Source organism: Apium graveolens, chromosome 6 (assembly GCF_009905375.1).
Source record: "Apium graveolens cultivar Ventura chromosome 6, ASM990537v1, whole genome shotgun sequence".
NCBI classification, from domain to species: Eukaryota; Viridiplantae; Streptophyta; class Magnoliopsida; order Apiales; family Apiaceae; genus Apium; species Apium graveolens.
Window position 1 is genome coordinate 234,478,621 of NC_133652.1, and position 12,773 is coordinate 234,491,393.

Genomic DNA, 12,773 nt, shown 5'->3' on the forward strand with positions numbered 1-12,773 from the left:
ATTGGAGCCACATTAGAGGAGCCTCTTAGAGGGAAGTTAGTGAAATTTTTACAAGAAAATAGTGATGTGTTTGCATGGTCAGCAGCTGATATGCCAGGCATAGACCCGGAGTTAATTACTCACAAGCTAAACGTGGATCCAAGCCGGAAGACAGTGAAACAAAAGAAAAGAATTTTTGCCCCGGAAAGACAAGAGGCTATAAAACAGGAAGTAGAAAAGCTCTTAGAGGCTGGTTTCATTGAGGAGATTCAATTTCCGGAGTGGTTAGCAAACCCTGTAATGGTGAAGAAGGCTAATGGAAAGTGGAGGATGTGTATAGACTTCACTGATCTGAATGATGCATGCCCCAAAGACTGTTTCCCGCTGCCTAGAATTGATACTTTGATTGATGCCACTGCTGGACATGAGATGCTGAGTTTCATGGATGGATTTAGCGGATACAATCAGATCAAAATGCATAAGGATGACATTCCAAAGGTATCATTTATCACTGATTTTGGTGTTTATTGTTATCTTGTTATGGCGTTTGGTTTCAAGAATGCGTCACCTATCAGAGGTTGGTGAATAAAATTTTTAAGGATCTTATTGGGAAGACTATGGAAGTCTATGTTGATGACATGCTAGTCAAGAGTCTAGTAAAGACTGATCATATAACCCATTTGAGGGAAGCTTTTAAGGTCCTAAGGTACCACAAGATGATGTTGAATCCAACGAAGTGTGCTTTCGGAGTAGGATCTGGAAAATTCTTGGGATTGATGGTCTCAAAGAGGGGAATTGAGGCCAACCCCGATAAAATAAAGGTAATCTTGGATATGGAACCACCAAAAACTGTGAAGGATGTACAGAAGCTCACAGGAAGGGTTGCGGCGCTAGGACGATTCATCTCCAAGTCAGGAGACAAGTGCTTGTCATTCTTCAAGTCATTAAAGAACATTAAAGACTTTGTATGGAGTGAGGAAAATCAGAAGGCATTTGAAGAGTTAAAGAAGTATATGGGCCAGGCCCCGTTGTTGGCCAAGCCAGTTCTGAGTGAAGTTTTATTCTTGTACTTGGCTGTTTCAGAGAGCGCCTTGAGCGCGGTGTTGGTTAAGGAGGAACTGAAAGTCTAGAAACCCGTATACTATGTCAGCAAAATCTTGCATGGTGCAGAGTTGAATTATTCAACTATTGAGAAATTCGCTTTAGCCTTGGTAATGGCTTCAAGAAAGCTGCGTCCTTATTTTCAAGCTCACCAGATTGAAGTGCTAACAAATCAGCCACTGAGAAACATCGTTCACAGTCCCAAGGCAAGTGGGAGACTGATTAAGTGGGCAATAGAGTTGGGAGAGTTCGATCTCAAGTATAAGCCACGTACGGCCATAAAAGCCCAAGCATTAGCTGACTTCGTGGTGGAATGTACCATACCCAACCAAGAAGTCGGGGGGCAGGAAGATACCATACCTCAAGACAAGGGAATCGACAATGGGGACAAGGAGAAAGAATATTGGGTTCTCTATTTTGATGGAGCATCAAAAACAAGTTTCAGTGGAGCAGGGTTGGTTTTGCAAAGCCCTGATGGGTTCTTAATTGAGTATGCTATGAAGCTAGATTTTCCAACCACAAATAATGAGGCAGAGTATGAAGCCCTGATAGCTGGCCTTGGTCTAGCTGGGACACTTAGAGTCAAAAACTTAAAGGTCCGTGGAGACTCGAAGCTGATCATATCCCAGGTAAAGGGAGAATTTGAGGCAAGGGATGATACGATGGCTAAGTATGTCCGCCTAGTAAGGGCTGTGATGACCCAATTTAATGAATGCCATGTTGAACACATTCCAAGGGAAGAAAATGTTAAGGCAGATGCGCTATCAAAGTTCGCTTCGTCTGAGATTGAAGAAAGTTCAGGAAGTGTGTACTTCCGTGTTTTGAAGACACGAAGCATAGATGTTAAGCTAGTGGCTCCCATAGGCTTGGGGACGTCATGGATTGATCCCATCAAGGCTCACATTCAGACCGGTTGGTTGCCAAGTGATGCTACTGGAGCACGGAAGTTAACTGTTCGGGCACTAAGGTACTCTTTGATAGATGGGATTCTTTACAAAAGATCTTTCGTGGTTCCCTACTTGAGGTGTCTTAGGCCCGATGAGGCACGCTTGGCTCTTGAAAAAGTGCATGAAGGTATTTGTGGACAACACTTGGGGGGCAGGGCCTTGGCTCATAAGATAACTCGTTTAGGCTTCTATTGGCCAGAAATGATGGCCGATGCCAAAAAATATGTGAAGAAGTGTGATCGCTGTCAGAAGCATGCACAAGTTGTTAGACAACCCCCCGAGATGCTGACCTCTATCAACTCGCCTATTCCCTTTGCCATGTGTGGGATGGATATTCTAGGGCCTTTTCCTATGGCCACGGCACAAAGGAAATTTCTGATTGTAGCCATTGATTATTTCACCAAGTGGATCGAAGCCAAACCCTTGGCCAAAATCACTACTAAGCAGGTTGCACGATTCCTGTGGGAAAACATTATGTGCCGATATGGAATTCCCCGTATCCTCGTCACTGACAATGGAACACAATTCAACAATGAGGAATTCAAGAAGTATTGTGAAGAAAATGAAATTGAATTACGATTCACCTCTGTGGCTCACCCGCAAGCCAATGGGCAAGCAGAGGTAGCAAATTGGATAATCCTGGATGGATTAAAGAAGAGGATCGAGAAGTCAAGAAATAATTGGGTGGATGAGATACTTCCCATATTATGGGCCTATAGGACTACCTGTAGAGTCACGACAGGAGCAACTCCTTTCATGTTGACATATGGGGCAGAAGCAGTAGTTCCCGTGGAGATATCACATTCCTCTCCAAGGATTCAGGCTTTCAACGCAGAAGAAAATGAGGAAGGGCAGAGGTTAGCCCTGGATCTGATCGATGAAGTGCGAGATAAGGCACATGCAAAGATAGTAGAATATCAGAAAAAGGCTTCATTCTACTACAACCTAAGGGTTAAAGAAAGGTTTTTTAAACAAGGCGATCTAGTCTTGAGGAAGATAGAAGCATCTGGTGTAGGACAAAAAGGGAAGCTTGCCCCGAATTGGGAAGGGCCGTACAGAGTCAAGAGTGTTCAAGGTAGAGGAACCTACAAGCTAGAGACTATGGATGGATTTGAAGTCCCGAGAACTTGGCATGCACAAAACCTGAAGGTTTACTATGTGTAGGGCAGCCGGATACGATTCTCACTCGTCAGGATGGCGAGTAGGTTGAAAAGCACCTTGAAGCTTTGCTTGCTTAGGATTTATATGTTTTAGTTTTATTACGAAGTTTATTATTACTTGTGTAAGGGACGAATCCCAGACAATTTTACAAAATTCATGAGTTCTTCAAAGTATGTTTGTGGCCTAACAAATAAAAATCAAATGCATGGATGCAAGCATAGAAGGTGATAAATGAAATAGATCTGATAGATATTACAAAAATTCGATAAATAAAGTCTCGAAAATAGGATAAAAAAACAACAAGCCACGCAGGGCTGAAAAAGCTCTAAGGAGATGAAGTACCCTCGGCATCCATATCATCATCCTCTCCGCTCTCGCTGGATGTCTCTGTCGTCTCGGAGGAGGAGGAAGAGCTATCGTCCTTAGCTGGTTTGGAAGAAGACTCGGGAGGAGGAAGGAGTGGATCCTGAGGAACATGGTCCGAGACAACTACTCGGGTACGAAACCTCTGTAGCAAAGCCTCGTCATCAGGGCAGATGTAGTCCGCCGGGTTAATATCAGGACAAGCCTCGTTCACGGTCCCAAGGGCCGTGTCCCAACCAGTCCTAAAAAACCAGGGAAAGACTGAATCATCCCTAATCCTCATGGATTGGGCAAACTCCTCCGAGTCCAGATAGTTATCTATAGCTTTATCCTTCTCCAACCGAAGTACCACCAGCTCGGCGTTAGACTCTCCGAGTTCTTCCTCCTTGCGCTTGAGCTTCTTCTCCAGGGTAGCATACTTCTTCTGTTGCCTCCTGAGGGCATTATCGGCCTTATCAGAAGCCCGCTTCCATGATTCGGCTTGCCTCACAGCGCCTTGAAAGTAGGCGTTAGACTGAAACAAAGCAATTAACAAAGTATAAGGCAAGAAAATGCTACAAGAACAAGTTCAAAAAAGAGAAGGCATACCGAAGCCAGAGACTGAGCTCCCATGAGCTTAATCCTCTCAAGATCAGGGGTGGCCACCACATCAGTAAAGTCCTTGGGAGTCACGCCATGGTAGGACCAATCCCAAGCATGTTTCGTGGAACCAACTACGGTGTCCCCTCGGCGGAATCCCCAGAGAGGCTGAAAGGCGCCTGTGGCAGCAGCAGTAGGGGCAGCAGCAGTGATAGGAGTACCATGGCCTCCAGCTCCTTTAGTTGAAGCCTCCCCTATAGGCTCTTTGTGCTTCTTCAAAAAGATAGGCTCCGTGGCCTTTCCCCGGGTGTCTAGGCCTGCGAGCCGAGCTTTCTTCATCCTAGCTGTTTCCTCAACCAAAGGAACATTGTCCTCGTTAATCTCCTTAGCAGCTGAAACAAAGCAAAGGACAAAATAAGTGATGTTAATAATGCATGAAATGAAGTAAAATTGAGAAGGGAAGAAAAATACCCTGTTGAGAAACAGAGGATAGTCCCACATGAATCAGGGAAAACTCCTCTAAGAGAGTCCAGCTGGTGGTGGTGCCATCATCCTGAGTAAGCCCATTATAAATAATAGTTTCTTCAGGAGTTAAGTGAATGGATTTGAGGCTACCATCACTGGCCTTCCCGAAGGAAGATTGAAAAAGTGTGCCCCAGTCACCATTCTCCCAACGTAACCCAACAAAACTATTCCTCCAATTTTGATTATTATCAGGAATAGAGGCGCTGTTAAAGATATGTTTGCTTTTGGGCCTTTGCTTGACATAGACCCAGCCACAGATATTGGAAGAACTATTATAACACTGAAAGACCTTCCTAAAAATAGCTACAGAAAGAGGAAATCCCTCCCTAAGACAACAAACCATAAAACATAGAATGTTCCTCGAGGCGTTTGGAGGAAGCTGACACGGGTTGATTTGTAAATCAGCCAAAAGATGAGGAATAAAAGGATGAAAAGGAAACCTAAGCCCAGCATTAAGGGCATCTGTGTAAATAAAGAGAGTGTCGGGTCTCCAGTGGCAAGTACGGTCACCACCAGAGACTGGAACTAATCTAAAAGGAGGAAGGACGTTATAACGAGCATTTAGTTTATTGAAATCAATGTTGTGCCAAGTGTTACAATGATTAAAAGAATCGAGATGTGAAGTAGAGGGATATTCATCCCCCCTAGTGTTAATCATATCGATTAAAGACATGTACGAAGAACGGATCTCGATATCCTTACCTCGTTTTGAAGCCGAGGCAATCTTCGCCGCTCTCTCGGAATTCTTGTCAGCCATTAGTAAAGCCTAGAAAACCTGAAAGTCTTGAATGGAGGAGTGGCCAAAAAAAACTAAAGGAAGAGAAGAGGGAGAAATTTGTAGGATGAGTGGAGAAGTGAAATGAGAGGTGTGAGGAATCACACTCTCATCCCACCTTTTTATAGCCAAAAAGAAGGGGATTTGGGCCTCAAAAAAGCCCATATGGGCCCAAAAATGAAAGGATCTGGAATGTTCCAGATTATTTTAGAAAAATCTTAGAAAAATATGGAAAAATCTGGAATGATATAGAAATTCCAGAATATTCTGGAAGTCAGGCTTAAAAGTTAAAGCCCAATCCAAGTTTGAATGGGCTTTGGATATTAAAGCATGATAAAGGCCCAGTCCAAAAAAGCCCAGAAAGAGGGCCCAATTAGTTGACAGACAAAATCCCAGATTTAAGAAATGGGCCCTGGATGAAGACCCATTAAGAGGGTGGCCCAAGAAATCCAGGCCCAAATCAAGGACCCAAGAGAGTCCACCCCAGATGTATGGCCCAACTTCAAGGTAAAAGAATAAAAAAAAGGGTGGAGCCTGACCTAATTCGATCAGAACCTGCACCAAGATCCTAGTCGATTGCATTGAGGTCGATTTTCCTTCGACCAAGGATGAAAAAAGGGGCTATTTCGGTCAAGAGAAGGATCCTGACCAGAAATTCCTAGTCGAAAAGGGGAAATAACTGTTTCATTCAACCAGAATGCCAGAACGTTTTTTGACCCTGTCGACCAGGAAGTAAAGTAAAATCCTGATCGAATGGACCCTGCCCGAATTTACGTCGACCTGGGCAACAAAAGATGGCTAATTCGGTCAAAAAGCATGAAATCCTGACCGAAATGAAATCCTGGTCGAAAAATTCTGCTTGAAATAAAAAAAAAAGGGGGGGAAAATCCTGGCCGAAATTCGACCAGGATTCCTGATCGAAACCATCCTACCCGAAATCCTGTCGACCAGGGCAATATGAAGGTTAATTCGACCAGGATCCTGGTCGAATGGATTCCTGGTCGAAATCTGCATAAAAAAAATAAAAAAAAAAGAGAAAAGGAAGAAAAAAGAAAAAAAAAGGAGAGGGAAAAATTCCTGGAAAATTACAGAAAAATAAGGAAATTCCTTAAATAATTTCTGAAAAATACTAATATTTTCAGAAAATTAGGGAAAAATCCAGAAATTAAGGATAAATCCCAGAAAATTAGGGAAAAATCCAGAAAATTAAGGATAAATCCCAGGAAATTAGGGAAAAATCCAGAAAATTAAGGATAAATCCCAGAAAATTAGGGAAAATCCCAGAAAATTAGGGAAAAATCCCAGAAGATTAGGGAAAATCCCAGAAAATTAGGGAAAAATCCCGGAAATAAGGGAAAAATTCCTGGAAATTAAGATTATTCCTGAATAAAAGGAAAAATTCATTGTAAATGTGTAGGTCGCTCCACACTTTATGGAAAAACGAAACCCTGTAAGGGAACGAATAGACTTAACTTCTGCGAAACCTAATCAATGTTTCCCAAAAGTTGGGGGGCAAATGATAGGGATAAATAAATCATGATTGTATAATTAAATACTGCATTAATTGTACAAGCTGTGGGCTGCTAGGCCCAATAAAAAGATATATGATACTCAGACCAGATAGGTTAAGCCTGATGGACCAGATCATGCCTGATGGAATAAAAAAGGCCCAAAAGCCCTAATTATTAATTAATTTCATAATTAATTAATAAGGGAAAAATCAGTCATTGAGAAGAGTCCCGATAAGGATATAAATCCTTATAGATTAGCCTCAAGGGGACCTAAAAGGATAAGGAATCAGCTTCCTACTTCCTAGGACTCCTAAGTCTATCCTAATTCAGAGGCTTGTCCACCAAGTCTCCTATACCAAGTCCAATTTAAGGACTCCCGCATCTATATAAGGGGCCTCACCCCACAAATCAGAACTACGTTTTTTGTCTTGATTCTCTAATTCACAGAGATACGTAGGCATCTCGTAAAGGCAGATCGAGCCACGAAACACGAGAGCAGCCATTAAAGGCCTTGAGCTCCCGAATCTTAGTAATAAATACAGCAAATAATAACCTTAGTTTTTTATCCATAACAATTTCGTTTATCCTTGATCATCCACTCAACTTTTATTTAATTATTCCAGAATAAATTCCACCTGCAGGGTTTCACATATTTAAATCTTTTTGAGCTTTCAAGGGGACATCATTAACCCGAATATAATCAGGACATGGATTCCTTCAATAAATAATATCCACCATGTATATAATTCCATCACCCAAAATATAATGATATAATTCGAAAGAATTATTTCATATATAAATCAAAGCATGTAAATAATATACACGTGTCAATTACTATTTCCGGATTAAGAACCTAAGCATTAATAATAACATAGAATCTTAGTTCTCCTTCTTAATCAGTATTAAGGGAACAATTCTAAATTTGATCATGTTCAATATACACAAAGTATACTAGTATTATTTATTAGTCAATATAAACTAATCTAAATAATACTACAGCCGTACCAGTGGATTGTCCAACACCACCTGTGCTGTGAACCTTATTATATTATATAACCGTATTTAACAATCTAATATTCTGTATCCCATTTGATACTAGATTGTTCACAATATATAATATTAGACAACATGTAAACATTCAAATGATTCTCAAATAAACTACCCAGAAATAAATGTACATACTTCAAATAAATATTTTCAGTATACACTAACAATCTCCCACTTATACTCAAAATATTCTATGTGTACATCAGTGTTTATTTAATCCACTATTACATAAAAATCTATGTGTCCATCCATCTGACTCCTATCGCTTCCACATGCTTGTCAAAAACCTTGGTTGGCAAGCTCTTTGTGAAAGGATCTGCTCGGTTGTCTTCTGATGATATGTGAGCCACAACTATATCCCCTCGCTTTACGATTCCTCGTATGAGATGATACTTACGTTCAATATATTTAGCTGCTTTGTGGTCTCGTAGTTCCTTTGAATTTGCCACAGCACCAGTGTTATCACAATACACCATCAAGCTCCTAGGCAAATTAGGTACCACATTTAAGTCCAAAAGGAAGTTCCTGAACCATACAGCCTCCTTGGCAGCCTCAGAGGCCGCCACGTACTCGGCCTCCATGGTGGAGTCTGCAATGCATTTCTGCTTTACACTCCTCCATATAACGGCTCCACCTCCCAAAGTAAAAACATATCCCGAGGTTGATTTCCTCTTATCCCTATCTGATTGGAAATCTGAATCAGTATATCCCAAAGGAAATAGATCTGAGGCCTTGTAAATTAACATATACTCCTTAGTCCTTCTCAGGTACTTGAGTATAGTTTTTACTGCACTCCAATGTTCCTGACCTGGGTTCGACTGATATCTACTAACCATGCCTACAGCAAAGCAGATGTCAGGCCTCGTACATAACATAGCATACATTAAGCTTCCACATGCTGAAGCATAAGGAACTTCTTTCATGCTCTCTATATCCTTAGGTGTCGAAGGACACTGCTTCTTAGATAGAGCAACTCCATGCTTAAAAGGTAAAAAACCTTTCTTGGAGTTCTGCATGTTAAAACGAACTAATACTTCATCAATGTAGGGCACTTGAGATAAAGCCAAGATCCTTTTCTTGCGATCCCTTATAACTTTGATCCCAAGGATGTATGTCGCTTCACCTAAGTCCTTCATGTCAAATTGTTTGAACAACCATGCATTTACTGATGACAACATCTCAACATTGTTTCCAATGAGTAAAATATCATCTACATATAGTACTAGAAAAACCACTGCATTACCTTCACTTCTCTTATACACGCACGATTCGCTTGGACTTTGATCAAATCCATATGACTGGACTGCCTGATCAAAACGAATATTCCAGTCTCTAGAAGCTTGTTTAAGTCCATAAATAGACCTCTTAAGCTTACATACCAGATGCTCTTGGCCTTCCTTAATGAATCCTTTTGGTTGCTGCATATAGATGGTTTCTTCAAGACATCCATTAAGAAAAGCTGTCTTGACATCCATTTGCCAAATCTCATAATCGAGATGAGCTGCTATAGATAAAAGAATACGGATTGACTTAAGCATGACTACCGGTGAAAAGGTTTCCTCATAATCGATACCTTCTTTCTGAGTATACCCTTTCGCAACAAGTCTTGCTTTCCAGGCTTTCACCTTTTTATCTAATCCCCTCTTTTTCTTGTAGATCCACTTATATCCAATAGGTTTTATACCTTTGGGTGGTTCCACGAGCTCCCAGACCTGATTAGAATACATTGATTCTATCTCAGATTCCATCGCCTTTTGCCAAAATCTGCATTTTTGTCTTGTACTGCCTCTTCGTATGTACGGGGATCATCATCATGTTCACCAGGGACCAAGTCTGAAGACTCTCCCAAAAACATGAATCTATCAGGCTGTTGAACAACCCTCCCACTACGACGAGGCACTGGTGCGGTATTAGTGACAGGTTGTACATTATGTTGTGGTTGTTCTACTTGTACTACAGCTTCATGGGTATTATTTGTCCCTCCCACTAGTTCCTCTAAAATGACACTACTCATGGGTTTGTGATTCATTATATAGTCCTCCTCCAAGAATCTTGCATTGGTGCTAACAATGACATCCCGATTCTTCGGACTATAAAATAAATATCCTTTCGTTCCCATGGGGTAGCCTACAAACAACCTTACTTCTATACGAGATTCTAACTTAGTCGCGTTCTTGTTCAGCACATGTGCTGGACAACCCCATATTCGAATATGTCTTAGATACGGTTTATCCCCGGTCCACAATTCTAAGGGGGTTTTAGGAACCGACTTAGAAGGTACTAAGTTCAGAAGATAAGTTGTTGTCTCTAAGGCATGTCCCCAAAATGACTTGGGTAAATCCGAATAACTCATCATCGATCTAACACTCTCTAAAAGAGTCTGTTTCCTTTTCTCTGCTACACCGTTCTGCTGGGGTGTGCCTGGTGCAGTTAACTGGGATTTTATCCCATTTTCTGATAAATATTCCCTAAATTCTCCAAGCAAGTATTCGCCACCACGATCTGATCGTAGTGACTTGATACTTTTATTAAGTCGCTTCTCCGTTTTAGCTTTGTACTCTTTGAACTTATCAAAGCACTCAGACTTACGGTGCAACAAATAAACGTACCCATATCTAGAATAATCATCAATGAAAGTGATGAAATATTCATAACCACCTCTTGCTTGGATATTCATGGGTCCACATAAATCAGAGTGAACCAATTCTAAAAGTTGTTTGGCTCTATTCCCTTTTGCCTTGAAAGGCCTATTAGTCATTTTACCTTCCAAGCAGGATTCACAAACTGGAAATGGCTCCACTGCAATTGAGCTTAAAGGCCCGTCTACTACCAGTCTTTGAATCCTCCTCAAGTTTATATGACCTAATCTCAAGTGCCAAAGATATGTTTGGTTCAAACTAGAAGGTTCTTTTCTTTTAGTAGAGTTAGAAGATGTGTTGTTCAATTCCCTAAATTGCAGTTGCAGTGCAGGTTGACTAGGATTAATTATATACAAATTGTCTTGCAATGTACCAGAACATATAATTCGTTTATTCATCATAATAGAAACATTACGATCCAAACAAACATTATAACCATCCAAAGCAAGTTTTGAAACCGAAATTAAATTCCTTCTAAAAGAAGGTACATAAAGACAATTGTTCAAAACCAAAATCCTATCAGAACCAAAAGATAAATGAATAACTCCTACTGCAACTACTTCTACTTTCGTAGCATCTCCCATGAACACGTATATCTCACCATCTCTAAGCATTCTGGATAGTTGGAACCCCTGCATAGAATTACAAACATGATCAGTGGCTCCTGTATCTACACACCAAGTGCTCGTAGATATAGCCGCTATAAATATTTCTGTAACTAGAGAAAGAGACATACCAGTATTGTTTGTCTTCTTAGGAAGAGGACAATCCTGTTTCCAGTGACCTGACTGTTTGCATCTGAAGCACTTTCCCTTAGGCCTTTTCACACCACCCTGAACTCCCACTGCCTTCACAGCTTTCTGTGTCTGAGCCTTTTTCTTCTTCTTAATACCTTTCGGCTTAGAGGAAGAACCTTTCTCAGCCACATTCACTTGAACACTCTGCCGAAATAATCCTTCAGCTGCCTGAAGTTCTGTCAGCAGTTCCGCGAGACTATACTGCCTCTTGTTCATGTTGTAATTCAAGCAGAACTGCTCAAAACTCTTGGACAAGCTCATAAGGATAATGTCAATATGGGTTTCCCCGTCAAGTTCAGCATCAAGGATCTCTATCTCATTCAGATGAGACATCATCTTGAGAACATGATCCCTTACAAGTGTGCCTTCAGCCATCTGAGTGTTCATTAAAGCCTTCATGGCTACTTGCCTAGCAGCCCTATTCTGATCTCCAAAAAGTTCCTTGAGATTAAAGAGCATATCCGAAGCAGTGGCCATAGACTGATGCTGATGCTGCAAAACACCCGACATTGTTGCCAGAATGTAACATCGCGACATTTCATCATCCTTAATCCACCATTTATAATACTCTTTCTCATCTTCAGGAGCACCAACAGCAGGCTGTTCAGGCTTGGGTTCTTAAGTGCAAAACTTGTACTCCTCAGTAGTCAACACAATGTCCAAATTTCGTTTCCATTCAATATAGTTAGGTCCGGTAAGTTTGTTATCCTTAAGTATGGTGAATAGTGGATTAAAACCCATTTTATCCTGAGAATCATGCATAAAAACATCACATAAATAAGGGTGCATTAATTATTAAGATCTATTAATTCCTCTAACAATTATTAAAATTTAATGCACTAACATATAAACACCATAAGCTTCTGGTACGCCACGATGTGTGACATGTATACCACCTAATTTTGTTTAAATGTTACTTCGGTCCTATTACTAAACAATATGCCACGTTGGGGTGGACTATATTATTTTTCATAGCTAAGTGTATACCACCATCACATCTTAAATTATTTGAAATCTATGGAACTTGGTACGCCACGATGGGTGGCGTGTATACCTTCCAATTATTCATAATTTTTCCTTGAATAGAATACTTCAATTCATTATTCATCAATGGTTTGATTTCCAGGTAGTGGAGGAGTCACATCGGTCTCGCTTAAAACCCACAGCCTTACAAGTTCGATGAACCCGTTTTTGACAAAATCGCCCCAAATCAGAAATAAAGAAAATCCGTATTTATTCCTTTCAAAATTTATTAATTTAAGAAGTTTGTTCTAGTAATTTCTATAACATTCTAGACACCATAAATTACATGCCACGATTAAACCACGTGGGATCCAAACACATAATTA